This window comes from Felis catus, chromosome D4 (assembly GCF_018350175.1).
Source record: "Felis catus isolate Fca126 chromosome D4, F.catus_Fca126_mat1.0, whole genome shotgun sequence".
Taxonomy (NCBI): Eukaryota; Metazoa; Chordata; class Mammalia; order Carnivora; family Felidae; genus Felis; species Felis catus.
The window spans coordinates 34,719,390-34,737,150 of record NC_058380.1 but is presented as its reverse complement, the minus strand read 5'-3'; the positions used below and the strand labels follow the sequence as shown (position 1 = coordinate 34,737,150).

The 17,761-nt window shown below is 34.1% G+C and overlaps 1 protein-coding gene across 1 annotated transcript in view; it reads left to right on the top strand.

The window, feature by feature from the left end:
• The first annotated feature begins 7,223 nt into the window (after window positions 1–7,223).
• PTPRD (protein tyrosine phosphatase receptor type D) overlaps window positions 7,224–17,761 on the top strand; it is an 834,341-nt gene continuing 823,803 nt past the window's right edge. The window contains exon 1 of the mRNA XM_019815913.3: window positions 7,224–7,284. The gene's annotated coding sequence lies outside the window, so the exon portion shown is untranslated. The remainder of the gene's footprint in view (window positions 7,285–17,761) is intronic.

The following is a 17,761-nucleotide window of genomic DNA, read 5'->3' as shown; positions in this document are numbered from 1 at the left end:
AAAGAGACTTTCTGTTTTATGTGGGTTTATTTTTGTATATTTGCTTGTGAAAAGACTCTGGTTCTCCCCTACACAGACACACACACACACACACACACACACACACACAATTTGTTTTGCACTGAAATTCTCTTGCCGGGTTGATTTGCACCCTTATAATTTGACAGAATACCATGCTCTTCATTTGACTCCCCAGTCCTTCACGAATCCTCCTACTTCCAGGGAAAATCCTTGTTGTGACAGTCCAGTCTTCACCTCTCACAGCACAGCTGTCTCTCTCCCACCAGTTCACTGAACCCCAGATCAGAAGTCTTCCCTTTGCAAAACTTTTTCCCTGTCTCCTTTTTTACTGGTCTAATCTACTGGTATTTTGAAGCAAATACCCCTACCAAGTATTGGTCAAGATTGATACACCAGGAACACATATATTTCAGGGGAGTATAATTGCTGCAACCACTTTGGAAAACAATTTGGCATTATCTACTGACGTTGAACATATGCCTACCAGATGATCCAGCAATTCCACTCCTCATTATGTACAACATGTGTACTAAGAAATACCTACAAGGATGTTTATTGCAACATCAATTGTAATTGCTCTAAACTGGAAATGACCTAATGCCCATCAGCTATAGAAGAGATATGTAAAGCATGGTATATTTAAATGTTATTTGGCAAACTTTAACATGAATGAAACCAACAAACATAATGTTAAGTAAAGAAGTAATATGTAACATATGATTATATTGATATAATGTTCAAGGCAGCTCTAAACTATAGGGCTAGAAATCAAGGTTATGCTTGTTTGCCTTGATGAAAATGGAGAAATGGATTGAGAGGGACCGTGGAGTTTCTGTAGAATGAGAAATGTTTTATATTTTGACCTGAGTAGTGGTCACCCTGGTGTTTACTTTTGTATGATTCACATGATTCATTTTTTATGTACTTTCTTTCTTATAAGTGCACTGTACTTAGACTTAAAAAAATTAAGAAGTATTTGGACTTACAAGAAGTTCAGCTTCTCCTTTTTTTTAACATCATGTAGAAACACACACACAGTACAAAAAAAACTCTTTAGATATGAAAGGCACAACTTATTGTGTGGGTATGGGTGTGATGTGTGGGTGTGTGGATAGATAGAAAGATAATGTGTTAATAGAGAGATAGTGGAACAGAATAAAAGCCCAGAAATAAAACCATAATTATATGGTTAATTAATCTTCAACAAAGCAGGAAAGAATATGCAGTGGGAAGAAGATAGTCTTTTCAAAAATGGTGTTGGGAAAACTGAACAGCAACATTCAAAAGAATGAAACTGGACCACTGTCTTTTATCATACACTAAAATAAATTCAAAATGGATTAAGGTTCTAAAATTGAGATCTAAAACCATATAAATCCTAGAAGAGAACACAGGCAGTAATTCTCTGACATCAGCCATAACAACATCTTTCTAGATATGTCTCCTGAGGCCAGGAAAACAAAAGGAATAATAAACTCTTAGGACTACATCAAAATAAAGAGCTTCTGCACAGAAAATGAAACAATCAACAAATCTAAAAGGCAGTCTACTGAATGGGAGAAGATATTTGCAAATGAGATATCTAATAAAGGATTAGTATCCAAAATATATAAAGAACTGATACAGGGGCACCTGGGTGGCTTGGTCGGTTAAGCATCCGACTTCGGCTCAGGTCATGATCTCACAGTCCGTGAGTTCGAGCCCTGCGTCGGGCTCTGTGCTGACAGCTCAGAGCCTGGAGCCTGTTTCAGATTCTGTGTCTCCCTCTCTCTCTGCTCCTCCCCTGTTCATGGTCTGTCTCTCTCTGTCTCAAAAATAAATAAACGTTAAAAAAAATTAATAAAAAAAAAGAACTGATACAACTCAGCACCCAAAAAAACAAATAATCCAATTAAAAAATGGGCCAAACATGTGAAGAGACATTTCTCCAAGGAGGACACCCAGATGACCAACAAACACAAAAAAACATGCTCAAACTCATCATTAAGGACATGCAAATTAAAACTATAATATGAGATATTACCTCACATCAGTCAGAATGGCTAAAATCAACAAGATAAGAAACAACAGGTGTTGGTGAGAATGTGGAGAAAAAGGAACCCTCATGCACCATTAGTAGGGAAGCAAACTGGGGAAACCACTGTGGAAAACAGTATGGAGTTTCCTCAAAACACAAAAAATAGAACTACCTTATCATCTAGTATTTGCACTTCTGCGTATTTATGCAAAGAATACAAAAAAAAAAACTATTCAAAAAGTGACATGCACCCATATGTTTATTGCAGCAGTATTTACAATAGCCAAATTATGAAGGCTGCCCAAATGTCCATAGATAGATGGATGGATAAAGAACATAAGGAAAGGGAAACAAAAATAATATAAAAACAGGGAGGGGGACAAAACATAAGAGACTCATAATTATGGAGAACAAACGGAGGGTTACTGGAAGGGGTGTGGGCTAAATGGTTAAGGGGCATTAAGGAATCTACTCCTGAAATCATTGTTGCACTATAAGCTAACTAATTTGGATTTAAATTAAAAAATTTTTTTAATTAAAAAAAAGAAATGGTGTGTATGTATATACAATAAAATGTTATTCAGCCATAAAAAAAGGAAATCTTGTCATTTGCAACAGTATGGATGGATCTAGAGAGTATAACGGTAAACAAAATAAGTCAGAAAAAGACCATATGATTTCACTCATATATGGAATTTAAGAAACAAACAAAGGAAAAAAAGACACAAACCAAAAAACAGACTCTTGTCTATAAAGAACAGATGGTTACCGGGGAGGAGGTTGGGGGTGCTGGTGAAATAGGTGAAAGAAATTAAGAGTACACTTATCACTGTGAGCACTGAGTAATGCATGAAAATGCCAAATCACTATATTGTACCTGAAACAAATATAACACTGTGTGTTGATTACACGGGAATGAAAATTTTAATAGATTAGATAGATAGATAGATGACAGACAGATAATTGATACATAGATGATGATTGCTGATAGATAGATAGATAGATAGATGATAGATTGATAGATAGATGATAGATGGTAGATAGATAGATGATAGATAAGAAAGAAAGAAAGAACAAAAGAAAAAAGAGAATTAACAAAACAAAAAAGAGAAGGAGACACCAAGGGGAGGGAGGAAAGAAGGACAAAAGAAGGAAGCAAAGTTATGTAATTTTAGAGGGTCCAACATATTTGACAAAACAAAGCTTAAAAACCTACACTCATCTCTACTGGCTTCCTACTGCATGATCTGCACATGAACTGCACTGAAAATTTTACAAATCAGTTACATTTAGTTACTTCAAATTTTATTTTTCCTGGATGTTTGCTTACCTAGTGTTGCTTATCTAGTATAAATGTGAATATGTGAAAATGTGAGAACAAGGGCTAAGGAGAAACATGTGCAAACAATTCTGAATGAAAGAGAAATAAAGCCTCTTAATGAAATCTCTTTAATATGTATTTGAAACTACTTTAAAAAGGCCCTGTTGCTTGTGCTAATATAGAATCTGTTTTAAAATAACATGTATTTTGATAGTTATCATTTTGGGGTGTTTTAGAATATGGTTAGCAGCAGAAGAAACTTCATATGAAGTAAACTTTCTTTCCTAATTTAAATAGAATAGTAAATAGCATCACTATAGCATATAAATTAAATTATAGTTTTTCTGTTGAAAGACCTTTTTTTAAGGTTTGAAGTACTTAAATTCAAATATTCTATTACGTATAACGGAGTCACGGGTCAGTAATGAAACTTGAAACTTTCACACTGCAACAGAAGCGATGCCATATAGCAAAGATAAAAATTCCAATGAGGAAGTCCAGAGTATTTGGTATGGGTCAGAATATAAAGCATACATGATTTGACTCCACCTAACTCTATTTAAAAAAGAAAATAAAAGATGATATCCTCCTGACGTAAATGAAGAGATCCACACAAAATGAAAGTCTATTTATGAGAGGTTTGTTATTTCTGTGGGGGAAAAACTGGGTTTATGACCAAAGTAAATGGAAACCTTCAAATCTTCTTAGAACCATTTTCTATGCACATCTGTAAATAATAAAGCTGTATCAGACCAGATTATACTTCACCATATATGGTTCTGCTCTCAAAAGTTATTGACTTTAGCATTTATGGTTTCCTCAGCCACAACAATTAGTTGGAGCTTTAGCAGAAAGCATAGAAATGGGAGAAGTTGTACAACAGTTTTCTTCTTGTTTGTTTCACTCTCTCTCACACATCAAGCCTGTTTGATGAGCTGGCTTGCATTTACTTATCTAAATCACTTGCTGAAAATCCATGTTGTTCTGCTTATAAGAATTCATGATCCATATTCTCCATCCATTTTTCAGAAACAAAATGGCGACTTCTTAGTAATTCACACTTTGAGCAGAGTAGGAAGTTCAGTTGACTTAAACATTAAGCCGAACTGATAAAGATCTATAACTATATCTATGTCTATGTCTATGTCTATGTCTATGTCTATGTCTATGTCTGTATCTATATCTATCAATGTCTATATCAATATAGAGATACATATAATTCTGTCTGGTGTTAAATCTTTCTGTTGTCTCTTCTACCTGTATCAACAGGCTGGCATTTGTGCTCAGAAAGAAAAGGTAGTTTTGTGATGTTCTAAGAAGCAGAAGTGTTGTCCTAATGTTTATGGAAACTTTAAGAAATGACTTCCCTTGGCAAATCCAATGTGTGTTTGCCAGACACTGAAGAGCCAAGTGCTTTGTGAAGGGAAATTGTATATTAACATTGATGCAAATGAACTACATACAAATTTGTTAAAGTTACTGTAAAATCTAGCCTAAAGGTGCCACTGAAATTAATCTAAATAAGTTGTGGAACAGAGCTTGAGGATTTTTCCCTCAGGTTAAAAGGCAGTTATATGTCTTGCAGAAAAAAGCTTTCTCTCAATTCTTCAGAAAGGAAGCAAGAAGGGATCATTTCCTCTATATTTTCCTTAACTTAAATAGGGCTGAAAGTAAAGATGTGCCTGAAAGTTAGGTTCTGCTAAACAGGACTAAATTTAACCAGCAAGTGGATGATAGTATAGAGACAGATGGGTGAGATTTATGAGGAGACCTTTTAGAAGTGGCCTCAAACAGGTGGTTACCTAAAAGGAGTCAGTGTGTGTAGTGTTTCTGGCTGCAGGAGTAAGGGGGGGTGAAGAAGAGATGTGTCGGCAATAAATACACGGAGGCATGCTGACTGAGACTTGATAATGCTTGTTAGATGTCTCTATTTTTGTCTAAACTACAAAAGCTATTTCATTGTACTTTGAGAAGAGCAGAAGGTCTTCAGTTCTGTGATTGGTTATTGTTTTCAAAAGGAAAGAAAATTACCTTTCATTTTCTCTCCACTGGTATTAAATCCCCAGTAGAGATTCGAAGGATGTTCCAAGTCACTGCAACTATCTCAAGGAGCTTTTGAGTCCGTTACTTCTGACTAAGGTTTTGTAATGCTCTCACCCTTGTAGCAAAAACTGCAAATAGAAGCTTAAGAAAGCAGTTTTGCAAAAGCGTTTCGATGTTTCCACTTGCTTTGATCTCCTAAGCAAAATCACATTTTACCTTTAAGGTATTTACCAAAAGGTATTTTGAAGCCTGTGCTAAATGAAGCCTTGCATTTCCCACCAAAGGAATAACTGTATTTAGAGTGTTTCTTATGAAATTTTCATGGTACATTTTATTGTAAGATTCAAGTTATTAAAAAATATAGAGATGGTAATTATGTGGTATATACTGTGTCAAGGACTCAGCTAAAACCTGAAACATGACAAAACCAGTTGCTGTGGGGGTACTAGAGTTTACAACCTAATGGGAGAGATGAAACAAATTGAACAGTCACAATTTGGTAGGCTAAGTGCTATAACAAACACCCAACAATTTATTGGCATAAAGAACTGAAATTTAATTCTCACTTACATAAAATTCCAATGCCAATAGATGATCGTAGTCAGGGTGGGATGAGGGATGATCATCTTTGTAACTGTCTAGTGTCAATAGACTTTATTAGCAGGAATGAAGGGTGATTCTGAGATCTGTGGCTGAAGGACCAATCTCTTTCTGTCTTATGGATCATTCCTCCTGTAAGTCAACAGGAATTCTACCTGTGAATAGGAAACCTTGAATGAAGAATCATGTATGAGATGGTTTTAAGACCAGGCCTGATAGTGCCTTGATTTATATCTAGCTGTATTCCATTGTGAAGAATTCAGTCACATGGTATTATCTGTCTGCAAAATTTAATGTGGCTCTGTAACAGGAGGGAAAAAAAATGGTTTGGTGAATGAACACCTAGCTAGTTTCTGTGACACAAGGTAATGTACTAATGAAGTACACAGAACTGTTGGAGCATCTAGGAAATCTATCTAAGCAAAGCTTGGAGGGGGCAGGATGTCATGAAAGGGTTTCTACATGGGATAATAACTTCCTTGGAACTGAAGGGGGAATATGAGTTGAACACACAAAGGAGTTGAGAAGCCAGTGGTCTAGACAGAAGGAAGCAATTATGCAAAACAAACAAGAATCATTAGGATAGTCTTTAAAACTTATAAAATGATCCTATTGAGAAATTAAGATAAATTGACTTTTTAATTTGTTTTAGGGATCTGGATTTTAAAAAATTAATAATTGAGATTCTTTGACATAGATGTAATACTTATAAGTTTTAGAATCCTTTATGCTAGATTGTCCTAGGGTGAGTACGACAGACAAGGATTTGCTTTAGCTTGGCTGCCAGTGTTCAACAATCTAGGTGGCATCCAACCCATAAACACCTAAGGATGGACATTTTAAAATGATCTATGTAATTTCAAGAAGCAACAAACTAAGAAACTCAGTAAACTTGATGAACTAGTTACTGCAAAAAGGCGGTCTTGCCACTTTATGTTAGACATGCTAGTCTCAATTCAAAATATTAAGGAAGAGTCACTATTTCCTGCTTTACAGCATGTGGACAAAAAAAGTTTCATGTTAATTTTTGACATTTCATTATTTCAATTAAATACTTTATCACATAAAATTGATACCAGCTTCTCATTTACCCTCTTGCTTTTTCTCCTCTCTGTCTGAAACTACCTTAAAAACACAATGGTAGAAATACAGTATCTGAGAGACAATTTAGAGTTTGAAATATTGTTTTTAAGATATTTTTGTTTTATGTCTTGTTAATTAGGTTTTGAATCTCTTGAGGCCAGGGACTGTGTCTGAAAATACCTATAGTGGCTGACACAAGGTAAGTCTGCAACACATCTTGACATTTCTTTCCCTTCTTTGGATTCTGATACCTGATATAGTGCCTACTATATAGTTAGCACTTAGCAAATACTGATTAAAATGAATGCATGGAAGGAATACTCAAACATTGTGTTCTATTTACCTCATATTCCTCTTATAAAATATGATAATATTAAATCATTCTTTACTATGGATAACCAGTTTTTCTTTTATCAATTAGACTCAAAACAATGGGACAACAAAGAAATAATCTGTCAATGGATTTATTTTTCAGTTCTGAATCATGGATGATGTTAGTCATGAATGTGTGGGAAACCTAACAATGGGTTAAAGTTTTGAACTGGAGCAGCAGATGCCTATAGATTTAAATGTTGATTGAATTTAGCTGCTGCTGCTATGAAATTATTAGCCCTCGGCGGTGGTTTCGCCTACATACTTTATTTTGGTTCTTCTGGAAGCTACAAAGCTATTTATTGTTAATGAGGGAATAAAGTAAGAAAACAGATTAGCAAATAGATTAGCAAAATTTTAAATGTCTAATCTCTGTTAAACAATAACAGGTTATAATATGATGCATTTAGTATCTCAGTATTTTGCAAGAAAATTTTTGCTATTAACATAACTTTGTTACCTTACATATCCTGTCTCTAATATAAACATTTCATCTATTATAACAGTACTTTTTTTGATAAAATTCTTTACCAACTACATTTTTCTTGCCCATTGCAGCTTAATATTTTGCTTCTAATCTTAAAATGATAATTCTCTGAAATAAATCATTCCTATGCTGTCTTTAAAATATTTGATCTGTTGGCTTACCATTTAAAAGTATTATCCTGTATAAACCTGCGATGAATTAGACAATAACCTAAAATGATTTTTAATTCATATTTTGAAATACAAATTTTGTAAATAAAGTTTACAAAGCTTAAAAGTTCCTTAGCATGCTTAAATACTCTTAACTACTAAAATTTTTAAATTTCCAGCTCCAAGGAAAGAATACCACCTCCCAAATTCTATGCTAACTTTATTTTTGAATTGATGTTTCTTACGATTCTAAGAAAAAACGATATATGAATTTATAGAAAATGTACACAACAGTCCTTCAGAAACCAAGATATGATTGAAGTCAAATTAGATGGCCATTAAACAAACAAGAGAGATGGAGGCATGCCTGGGGGGGCTCAGTCTGTTAAGTGTCCGACTTTAGCTCTAGTCATGATCTCATGGTTCCTGAGTTCGAGACCCACATCAGGCTCTGCTCTTGCAGTGCCAAGTCTGCTTGGGATTCCCTGTCTGTCCTTCTTTCCCTCCCTCTCTGTCCCTCTCCTGCTTGTGTGCTCTTTCTCTCTCAAGGAGAGAGAGAGAGAGAGAGAGAGAGAGAGAGAGAGAGAGATACAGGGGTTGCAATAAATTTATTACAGGCTCTCAGCCTGTTTCCCTTTTAGTTCCTCATTGTTTCTACTTTATATTTTAACATTCAGCTCACCTTCACCATACAGCTTCCTTGAAAACCCCGTCAAAATGATGCTGTCTTCTGAACTCCTGTGTTTTTGCTCATGACATGACTCTCATGATATTAATCATTCTGCTTTATGGTTCAGCAATTTGTATAGAATCACTTTCTATTTTCTGAGCACATTATATTCCAGAGTAAGTTTAAAAACCAGTTGTTTGGGAATCCAAAGTACTTATTCCCATAGAACTGACAATAGAAATGATGTTCCTATTTTCTTTTAAGTTCTATCTCTGATCTAGTGTCAATAGAAATATTTCAAACATATTTCCATTTATGATATTGCTTCTTCAGAACAAATCAATTCTATTATAAGTGGCAAATTGCATGGGTTCTAAACATGGACTTGCCTAGATTTGCTGCTATTTGCTGGTTGTTTGATTTTAGGCAAATTATTCAATTGTGTGTTTGAGATTTCTCATCTGTAAAAGGGAGATAATAATTGTACCACTTCCTAGACTATTGTGAATATTTAATAAGTTTTATATGAAAAGTCCTTCTAAACAGCGCCTGACATATATAGCAGGGGATATGTAGGGTAGTCTGTAAATATTACAACTATTCTTTTCATTGAAACTTGGAGTATCAGGAACTTATCTGTCCATATACAGGCATGTTTAAAAGGTGAAATATGAAATGTATTTTAGAATTTCACCTTCTGCAGACAGGAAGATGAATAAGAGAACACAGTCTCCCATGCCTGTATTTTCAGGTTGAGTAGGAATGGGAACAAAATAGTGTAACTATCTCCTTCTCATCACAGAAATGAATTGAAAGTAAAAATAACAGTGATTGTTGTTGATACTACTTACTGAGCTCATAAGATGTGCCAAACATATAGTGAAGGGCTTTACCTGGTATCCTCATATCTTCCGGTTACAGGTAAAGAAACTGGGGTCAAGGAACAAAGATCTCTAATAAGAGTTAGAACAAGAATCCAAACCCCAGCCTCTCTGATTTTAAAGTTTACAATATTTCCACTCCACCAAAGACAGTGGTATGAGGCAGGGACAAAAGTATTTTTCAGATTAATATTTACTCATTTTAATGTCTCTTAAGAAGCTATTCCGCCAGTTAACAAACCTATCTAGTTCTTTTTAACCCTGCCTTCTTCAGACTGTCTACAAAAATATAAGACATTCTGTCAAACAATTGGGTCAGGCCCAGAACACTTTATTTATGGCATTACATTTGATCAATATTTCCCAAACTGTCTTCTCCATTTTTCTGAGATCACCAGCTCACTAGTAGTGCTTTAGGGCATTACATTAGAAATTCTTCTTTCCCTCTGTAGTCCATAGTCCATGAATGTTATATCATCAGTCTTGAAAGCAGGCAACTAACTCTAACATATAAAATACTGAACTTTTTAATTTTGCCAAAGAAAAAAACAGATTTCTTACTTAATGTATCCTTTATCCTTTAAATGTATTTAACCTTTATTTTTGATATGCATAATAATCTCATATCTCGTACATACCTCATTTACTCTTCATAGTAAACCTCTAAAGACTATACTTGAATTATTTCCATGTTAGGATAGGGACCTGAGAACTAGAAAAACTAGATATCTTGCCCAAAGTGACACAAGTAGTAGTAGTATCAGAATTTGAACCCAGGTGGAACTTCAGAGACAACAGTCGCCACTATGTTTTGAGACTGCTTTGAATTGAGACACCCAAAATAAATAGCAAAAGCATGAGCCTTACACTCTCTTGGCAGTTTCTCTAAGTGTCTAGTTGGGAGATTTTTGAAAGAAAGGTCTACACCTTGTTACTCATCTTCCTATTCCTTACAATGTTTAAAAGAGTGCCCTGACACCATGGACACTTTATAAATGACTGCTTGAGGATATTATGGGATATCAAAGATACTGTTCATGATGAATATAATTTTCTCAAATTAAAGTCTCAAAATATTTTACCTTGTGTTCATTGACAAAATTTGGACAAATTGGTTAAATGAGCTTTCTTTTTCATGTATTGTCACTGTCACTTCTCATAATTGGATCAAGCTAATGCTAGCTAGAAACTGTTAAACTGTCTGAATTTGGAAATCCACAAATATGTAGGGTGAACATAATATTATTGTGGGTTCTACAGCCAAGTGCTCAGCTTATTTTGGCAAGTGTAATTTAGTTTTTTGTGAATGATAACATTTGATTATATGCTGTGCAGTATCATGTTTTAGTATAAGGACAAATGCCAATGCCTATAAATATCTTCACATAATTAAAGTAACCTTCTGGAACTTTAGTTAACTCTTGGAGTTTCATCAATTAAGAAAGTCAGAAATACTAAGGCTTCTTTGGGTGATTTTGGAATTGTTCACAAAGTTCTGACTAGCACTATTTTGGAGAAATAAGGCTGCAGATCTGCAAAGTAAGTCATCCCATTAAATGAGTCAGGCTTTAGTTATTTTTAGTAAAGGAGTAATCTGTGTTACATATAGCCTGGACATATTCAGATCTGTATTAGAGATTTTTTATTACAGTATAAATTTGCCAATTCCAGGTAAAGAACAAGTTAATTTAATTAAGCAAAGTTAATTGTGTATGCAGACTGTATGGCCAGAAGAAGAATGCTCAGCAGGAAGTTCTTTGAGCATTTCTGCTTGAGAGAGTTACATTTTTGCATTCAGGGGTAGTAACCAAAACTTTAATATTATGTATATCACTTGAAAAAATACTTAAAATTATTTACCAAGTCAGTATAGGAACAGTGCAGGGGATGTGGGGTGTTGCTAAGTTCTTTCCAGCTCTAGAAGTCTGTAATTGCAATGATTCTTTACCATGAGTCAACTTAGAGTTTGATTTAGTATGTCTATATTTGTATGGCCATTGAATGTTAGAACTAATGGAGACCTTAAAGACTCCAAGCCATGTTTGTACATGACAAATTTACACCCAGAGAGATCAATGACCTGTCCAAGACCAAAAAGATGTTTGGTAGTATGTCTGTGAATCAGATTTTTTTTTTTTTACTCTGCGTTTAAGCCCATATTATCATTCAGTGGAAACAAGAAATTCAAGACATAAAGACTAAGGAAGGTCACATATTCAATATCATACTCGATAGGAAACTTCCCCGTAACACACAATCAGCCAGTCTGTGATTTGAACTATAGCATTAACCTCACTTTCATTATTGGGCAGCTCTAATTCCAAGACAGTTCTTCCTTAAATTGACACAAAATCGACCTGCTTTTATGTCTATCCACTGTCTTCTATTTTCTATGGGAAATATCCATAGCTCCTTCAACCATTCCTTTTATGACATGAGTTTCAGATGTTCATGGTCCGATGCCTCCTCTCCACACATCAATAATATGTTTCATATTTCAAGTAGATATCTAGAATTAAACACAATGTGACAAAAGGTATCTACAGACTACCTTCAGCATGAGGAAAGGCTACTATCTCTTGATCTTACCGCTGTACTTGTAGAATTTTAAATTAACCTCACCTTTTGTATATTTCAATTTCCCTTGTAAAACAATTAAAGCCTAAAGGATTTTTTTTTCACATGGACTACTATAAATCTTCTGTTGATTTTTACATTAGTTTGTTATTTTTATCATTTTAGGTCAATTTTGACAGGATTAAACATAATAATTCACTGTTAACATCACCATAATCAAAAAGACTACCTATCAGTCTGGATTGAATTTCTCAAGAAAGTCATGATGATTAAAAAATAAATAAAGAAAAAAGAATTTAAGTCTAATTTCAGTTCATAATGACACAAAAATAAAACAGTATAAAATGAATTAGAAGATAGTTATATAATTATGTCTTTCTCCTAAGAATACTATATATGACCTAGTCTTGGCCATAATCTTCAATTTGCTTCTAAAAATAGAAGTTAAAAAACAATTAGGTTTCCTTAATTTTTCTCTGAACTTTAAACTGCTTTTAAAAAAATAAAGTTTTTCTCAATTCAAAAAGAGAGGAAGAAAGAAAGAAAGAAAGAGAAAATCTTGGCTTACAAAAAAACCTTTTTAATTAGAATTAGAGTGGACATATATATATAGACAGATATAGATATAGATGATGTAGATATAGAGATAGAGAGAGAGAGAGATGTATAGAGATAGATGATAGTTACATAGATAGATAGATAGATAGATAGATAGATAGAATAGATAAAATAGATATAGGTATATATCTCCTGTATGTATATATATCCAAACTAAGGATACATTTTGACAACCTAATTATCTAGAATAAAATTCCATTATCATGTATATTTTTAAATCTGTCTGGCCTTAGTTAAGTGATCCAAGTTGGAAATCACTGGCTACATCCAAATTAACTGAGAACTGAATGGTTGTTAGTGAGGGAATAGAGCTATAAAAAGAGGTTGGCCTTTTTTTGAAATGTATTTTTCTTATTTGTTTTGAAATTTTATTTAAATTCCAGTTAGTTAACATGCAATGTAATATTAGTTGCAGGAGTACAATTTATGATTCATCACTTACATATAACACCCAGACATCACAATAAGTGCCCTCCTTAATACCCATTTGCTAATTTAAATAGAGGCTGACTTCTTAACTCCTCCTCAGAGTGACCTTAATGGTCAAATCATCCAAGATTATGTTCATACAAAGGTAGACTCCACTGTTGAGAAATAAATGACTTAATAAATAAACTTAAAAATGTCAATCAAATTCAGTTACAGGTAGAATGCAGAGCCAAAACTACTGGACTAGTATTTTAAGAAACTTCTTAGGTGTCAAATCCTTAAGTGTCCATATTTATCTGCCTCATTCTCTTCCACTATTTCCCAGTTACAGGTTATGGAAAGATGGGGGATGAAATATGAAAGTAGCAATCTTACACAGGGAGGACAGTGCTCCTCAAGAAAGGCAGTAACTTTCTGGGTCCTATACTTGTAAGAATTTTTAAGATTATTTTTGTACATTTAATAAACATGCCTTGTATGATCTTATGTATTACATTAACAAAGATTTTAGGGATTAATTACTCTTGTGGTGATGGTGCAGAACTAGATAATTTTTTTGAATTTCATGTTCTGTATAAATCTTAAGCACATGAAATAGTTCCAAACTTTAAAAAAAGAGAGAGAGAGAGAGAGAGACTTCTGAATCTGATCCCAGATTTTCTTATTCAGAATCACATTTTTGTATCATGTTTAAAATATCAGAAATCATCTGAAGTTATTGAATGGAATTATGAAATCTTCTATAAAATATCTTCTGTTGAAAACAGTTGTCTATAATTTGCTTAAGATCCTCATATTACTGCAATTTAAAACCATACTTATGCCAAGAGAGGATTGTGTATATATAATATTTTCTCCTCAATCACAAGGTTTATGCTAGTGAAAATCCTTGAGGCAGATAAATTTACACATTAGGAATATATAACTTATAAGGTTATATTTGCACCAATGAAAGTCTATATAAATAATTTTACCTTGATGAAAAGTAGATAAACATAATAAATAAATATGTTTATTAGGATAATAAATAATGATGCATAATTATTATAATTTGTATATCTTAACTGAGTAACTGTGGGTATGCACAAAATTCTATTTTCATTCATCTATTCATTAAATATTTATTAACCAGTCATTACTCTAGATGGTAGAGAAGGATAAAGATGAAAAAAAGATAGTTGTTTTCAGGGGGTTGGCAATCTATTAAATGGAGACAACATAAAAGCAAGTAAGTGAAACAACATTTTGTAGTACTATTTATTTATTTTTAATTATTTTAATGGTTTTGTTTTGTTTTGAGAGAGAGGGAGAGAAGAGTGTGAGCAGGGGAAGGTAGAAAGAAAGGGAGACAGAATCCGAAGTAAGCTCCAGGCTCTGAGCTGTCAGCACAGAGCCCAAACCCACAGACTGTGAGATCATGACTTGAGCTGAAAGACACTTAACTAGCTGAGCCACCCAGGTACCTCTTGTAATACCTTTTAATGCGGAAGCTTGGATAAGCTAATATAAGTGCCTACAGATAGAGTTCCTACAGTAGGCCAGATGTTCCAGATGCTGGTCATACAACATTGAACAAAAACACATACATTAGAGTAGGAGAGGCAGATGGTAAAGAGAAATAGGTATAGAGTATATTAGATAGTGATGAGCAGGGGAATTTATAATATTTCACAGCCAGTGAAAATGGGTCCCCTCATCTTATAGACACTCGGCCACCCAGATTAAAGGTTCTTCCCACCAACTGAATATCAGATTTGAATTAGTACTAATAGGAAAAATACAATAGGAAAGGAAAATTAAAATATCAGGTAGGGGATATATTGAAATTTTAGAAATTTTAACTGAGAGATGACTTTTTAAAATTATTTTTTTAACATTTGCTTTTGACAGAGAGTGAGTGAGCGAGCATGAGTTGGGGAGGGCTAGAGAGAGGAGGAGACACAGAATCTGAAGCAGGCTCCAGGCTCTGAGCTATCAACACAGAACCCACTGCTGGGTTCGATCCCACGAAGTGTGAAATCATGACCTGAGCCGAATTTGGACAATTAACAGACTAAACCACCCAGGTGCCCCAAGAAAGATGACTTTTTTTAAATGTTTACTTAATTTTGAGAGATAGAGAGTGAGTAAGTGGGGGAAGGGCAGAGAGAGAGGGAGACAATCTGAAGCAGGCTCCATGCCCTACACTGTCAGCACAGAGCCCGACACAGGGCTCAAACTCAGGAGCCAAGAGATCATGACTGAATTGAAGTCAGATGTTTAACCAACTGAGCTACCCAGGTGCCCCAGAGAGATGCTTTTTTTTTTAATGACTTTGAATTGTGATTTTATTATTTGTGTATTTATTTATTTTAACATTTATTTATTTATTTTAATTTTAATTTTATTTTTTTTTAATTTACATCCAAATTAGTTAGCATATAGTGCAACAATGATTTCAGGAGTAGATTCCTTAGTGACCCTTACCCATTTAGGCAGATAGATGACTTTTAAGCAAAATTCTTAAGAAAGTAAAAAGTTAATCCTGTAGATCACAGAGGAAGGCCATTCTAGAGGAAGGAAATAGCAACTACAAAGACCATGACGAGGAAACTTATCTAAAGCAAGAAGGCCATTGTGGCTGGAGTGCCCAGTACAAACAAAGGTAAGAAGAGAACTTTGCAGCTCCTAGTAAGAGCTTTGACTTCTATCCTAAATGAGATGACATCTCACTGAAGGTTTTGAATAGATGACTAACATGACTGTTCATATATTTTAAGAGGATCCCTCAGGCTTCTTGGTTGAGAATTGATTAATGGGCGCAAGAGCAACGATAGGTATACTAAAGGGGCTGTTGCAATTATGCAGGCACAAGGTAGATCAAGTTATGAATTTGGGAGTGGAGAAAGTGGTTAAAATCTGGATAGGCATTGCTTTGAAGGTAAAGCTACCTGGTTTTCCAGACAAACCAGATGTAGGTTGTGGGAAAGAGGGGCAAAGAATGACATGGACCACCCCTCCCCCCCAAAAAAATAGCTGTCTACATGCCAAACCCTTTGCTAATGCCTAAGGCACATAAAGGGGAGTAGGACAGACATAGTCCATCTAGCATGGATAGTCAATTAAAAAACAATTGTAGGAGAGTGTAAATAGTCTTCACATATGGGAAGCACAAGAGTTCATAATAAGGATGCTTAATCTACCAAATAGGTAAGGGACAATTTCTATAGGAATGAAAATAATGTGAGTCTAAGGATTAATCAAATTTATATTCAGGTGATAAGAGGGTATGGGGGAGAAGGAAAATTAGTTATATTTGAGTATGGGATCCCAAGCACTTTAGATTTACTAATATCTTATTAATGACTTTATTGCTATGTCTCCTTAAGGTTAGTATATTCTTAACAAACCATTTCTTGCCACTGGCAGTAAGTTGGTTCAAAGGCTATATTCTTATGCATTCCTTCTTTCAAAGAATATTCATGAACAACCCATTTATACTAGGGTCTCTGTGCTAATTGCTGAGGACTGAACTGGGATGAATTATATTTGGATCCTTCCCAAAAGGAGCAAAGACCATAGTTTAATTTCCTTTGTGACCACCTTAAGTAATTTAGTCCATTAAGATATGCATTTCTTTTTTAAGTTGCTAGTATACTACATTTGTAGTATCATACACGGTGTGAGTTACCTGAATTACTAACTACTCAACAGACCTCCTTTAAAGGCATGCTGCTTGTTTTCCCACCATCCTCAAGTATCCTTAGCACCTATTAAACAGTATAGCCTATAATAATATTTTTCAGTGAATATGTCAAATTCTCAACTCTAACTTTGTTTTTTGCTATATATCATCGAAACATGAAGAATTACTATATCTTTATATATTTTAAGATTTTTTAATGAAATTTTTAAAAATAGAATATTCCAAAAAGCTCTTATGTCATTGCTTCTATTAAGGATTTTTCATATATGTATATGTAGTCATTAATAATTTTGAACTTAGTATCGCTTAGGGAAGAGTAATTTTCTTCTAATTGACATGTATACTTTCAATCTTTCTCCTCTTTTTGATATCAATTACTTCCACAAAATTCTAATTCCCATCAGCATATTTGACCTTGCTTTTCACATATTCACAATTTTCCCTATTTATAAACTTCCATTTAGCACTCTTGTCTAAACATTGATTTTAAAGCTATTAAGTTTAGGATGCCTAGAATCACTTTCCTCTTTTTTTTTTTTGTGAGCATTTCCTTTACTTGAGGAAAAAAAAGTTTTCTTTCTAATTCTCTGTGAAATCAGGTATAATTTTATTCATATGGAGAAGAAATACCAATAATTATTATAAATACATTTTAATGTGAATATTATTTTATAATCAGAGTCACTCCATGCCACACCAATTTTTGCCTCAGATTTTGTAGGAAAAAGGAATTGATCTGGCAGCAAACAAATGCAAAGTTATGGATCTGTGAAAGTTATTAACCTCTCAATGCCCCATTTAGCTTTTC